We start from the raw sequence: 3,285 nt of genomic DNA, 5'->3' as shown, positions 1-3,285 counted from the left end.
AGAAATGTCTGAGTTTTTTTTCTTGAAGATTTTGGACTTTATAAGCTCAGATTTCTTTTTCCAATAAATTTCTGAGTTTCTTCCAGCAAAGTTTTTACTTTTCACGCTCAGAATTTTTCTTATTTTTTCTATAAATTTTCTTAGATTAATCTCAAAATTGGAGCTTTTTTTTCTTGCAAATCTTTTATTCTTCAAGCTCAGAAATTATGTTATCAACAAAGGAATTTGGATTATTTACCATAGCGTTCCTGTCTCCATACATGTGGGAAAATTTTAGAGGAGTCGTTGGGGAATAGAAATGAAGTTTTAACTTTTTGAAAATTTGCTGGTAAAATTGCCTTCTCAAATTTATAGTATAAGGTTTTATATCATTAAAACATTTAGGATTATTTAGAATCAACGGCGGACATTATCGCCCCCTGGTGAATCCATATGGTATAGCACTTAAACATGGGGCACTCGCCATGTTTGTTCACAGTTTTCACTGATCGATGCATTTGGCACAAGGCAAACACAAAAAACTAATAAAGAAAGAGAAAAAAAAAAAACCAGGGAATTTTAAATTTAAAAATTGAACAAGATAAAAGAAGTACTAGTCTTTTATCGGGTCCTTTTGAACAAGATTGAATGTTGTACAGTACAACAGCACCACCTGCAGGACAACAAAAGACATGCAGTCCATTAGCAAATGGACACTCCCAAAGCTTCGTCAGAAAGCTCTTGTGGTTAGAAACATTAAAACTGAATGGGATATTACACTAAAAGACAGAGAAATCTTGTTCTTCATAACACGTACTGCTTTAGCTTCAACTGTGGCAAATCGTACCGAGTCCAGCTTGTTATGAGGAACTACATTTATCAAAAATTATTGAAACAAGACAGTGAAAATGACATCAATGTGTCTTGAGGTCATTAATGTGTGGATTTGACTTCTGTCAAACAAAAGACTCCTACAAAAAAAAAAAAAAAAAAAAAAGGAATCAAAAAAGCAACACATGATTGTTTAGGGTAAACTTTATGGAAGTAAAAACCAGAAAAGTCAGACATGAACTAGAGGAAACATGAAATAAAATGATGCGAAAAGCTTATGTTAATGTCAGAAATTTGGAGTTTTAACTTTTAGAAAAGAAATAGCTCAATTGTTCTATTTTAATATAACATTCGCTAATGCTACTTAACATTAGCTAAGTAGCTCTGTATACTTAGCATTAGCTAGTGCTGAACTCAACTTTACCTTAAAATTAATCAATAAAGAGGCAATTTATTGTATTTAAATCATCTTTAATTAACACCACGTGAAACATATCTTAGCTGATTATCAGTGCATCTGTAAACACATCATGAATACCAATAAACAAGGACTTTTCTGCCAGATGGACCAAAAACAATAAATAAGCTAATTTTGATGCAGCATAAAGAGTGATCTGTTGCTAATATTAATAAAGGAGCGGGAAAGAAAACATCCTGAATTCATGTTGATGGATTAACTGGATTAATGTTGTTGCGGGAGGTGAAGTGAGGCCACAGATGTTGGAAAAATAATAATATTAGACAGAAAGGTGTTGTCTGTTCGTCTCCCTCTGGGTTCCCCATGTTCCATCTGAGAGCTGAGAGGGGAAACATCATGACCTGCATGAGGTTCTTCAGTCTGAAAAATACAAAAAAGGTTCAACTTGATGTGAAAAAACAAAGATTCGAGGCTTGTTGGGCTGATATTTTCATATGATACGTCGAGTTGAGTTTTTAGAGCAGAATCCGGAGATAAAAACAAAAACTAAAATTTACATATTTTGTTTAAATAAAAAAAACATTTTATTTTGTTTTGTCTCCTGTAGCCAAAAATGTAGAAGAAATTTAAATTGAGTTATCTTTTTTCATGTTTAAAATCTTAAAACCCTTTTCCTTTTTATTTCCAGAAAGCCCTTCTTTCTTACAGTAATGAAAACATGACCTTTAAAATTAGATTATATCACAACATTAAAAAAATATTTAATACATAAATGTGAGCTTAAAGTATGTTTAATACCTGCTTTAAAGTTATTTCCAAAAGGCGCTATTAATCTGACAAACAAACCTAATCTGAATTGCAGATATTAAAAAAGATGTAAAAATTAGCTAGAAAAACTTAATAATTTAGAGATTGTCAGAAATCTTCTAGGAAAAAAAACAAGAAAATTTCAGAGATTTTAAAATCAATGTAAGATATTTTCTATAAAAAAAAACTTGGACATTTCTGATTTTAAAAAGTCAAAGAAATTCAACTTTTGGAAAATTTTTCGAAGTCAGAAACAGAAATTTAAAATTTCAGTTATCCTAGAAAATGTTGGACTTTTAAAAGTGAGAAGTTTCCTTGATATTTTTTAGAAAATCTTTGAGAATTTACAATTTTTTTTTTCTATTTCCAACAGCAATAATACGGCGTTATACATTAAACCTAAATCTGCCATTTGCATGAATGAATTTGGGATTAACTCTAAAGACACAAACTACTAGTAGTAAAATGTGTGTTTTAAGATGTAAATAGGAATTAACATTTGTAAATATTAGCCTATTCTTTTGATGCTTAGGTCCTAGATTAGCTCTGATCAATGTAATGCATCAACAACATTAAAACATGAAGTAAAATAAAATTAACATTTTGGACAGCTGCTTCAGCCTTTTGAGAAATTTATTGTGGAACAACTTAATTTTAAAATATCTCTGTTAGCATTTAAGTGAATTAGGCCTCTTACATCATGCATGCTATTTGTTACGCCTTTTTTAAAAAAAAAAAAAAAAAAAAAAAAAAAAACAGCAACTTACATTTGTGCATGGCGGTAAGCAGGGATGCAGGAGGGACAAAACTCCGCCTCCGTTCCGCGGATCGTCTCATCACAGCATGTAGATGATGTAGGAGAGGAAGACGAGACCCATGACGGCGAAAAACATCAACACCAGTATGTCCACCATGGTGGAAGCGCTGCGGGATGGAGAGTGAAGATGCGAGATCACGCAGCTGCAACGCCTGAGAACGAATCGGAGAAGATCGGAGCACTTCGGGTGGAACTCGGGGAAAAAGACCACGCCCACTTCCGAGACAAAGAGAAGCGTTCATTTTTCAAAGTCCGGCTCCTTGTTTCTAATATTCGTTTAACATCTGAGCAATTGCTTGAAAGTTTGATGAAACATAATAAAATTGTAAACAAATTTGTGAATATTTACAGCACAAGTTGCTGAGAATTCAGGAAAAAATACTTTTTGATTAAAATGTTTTATACTGTCAGACAAATTAAATATTCATATTTT

The 3,285-nt window shown here is 32.2% G+C and overlaps 1 long non-coding RNA gene across 1 annotated transcript; it reads right to left on the bottom strand.

Annotated features, from left to right (window-relative positions):
- Positions 1–1,264: 1,264 nt before the first annotated feature.
- LOC106953309 (uncharacterized) lies at positions 1,265–3,027 on the bottom strand. The gene is made up of 2 exons (XR_001426180.1): positions 2,803–3,027; positions 1,265–1,648 (listed from the first exon to the last, which is right to left on the bottom strand). It is a non-coding gene; the product is annotated as an uncharacterized LOC106953309 (long non-coding RNA).
- Between the last annotated feature and the right edge of the window lie 258 nt (positions 3,028–3,285).

Source organism: Poecilia latipinna, unplaced genomic scaffold, assembly GCF_001443285.1.
Source record: "Poecilia latipinna isolate Pla-1442-1.1 unplaced genomic scaffold, P_latipinna-1.0 Scaffold573, whole genome shotgun sequence".
NCBI lineage: Eukaryota > Metazoa > Chordata > Actinopteri > Cyprinodontiformes > Poeciliidae > Poecilia > Poecilia latipinna.
The sequence above is the reverse complement of the archived record's forward strand: the minus strand, read 5'-3'. Positions and strand labels throughout refer to the sequence as shown.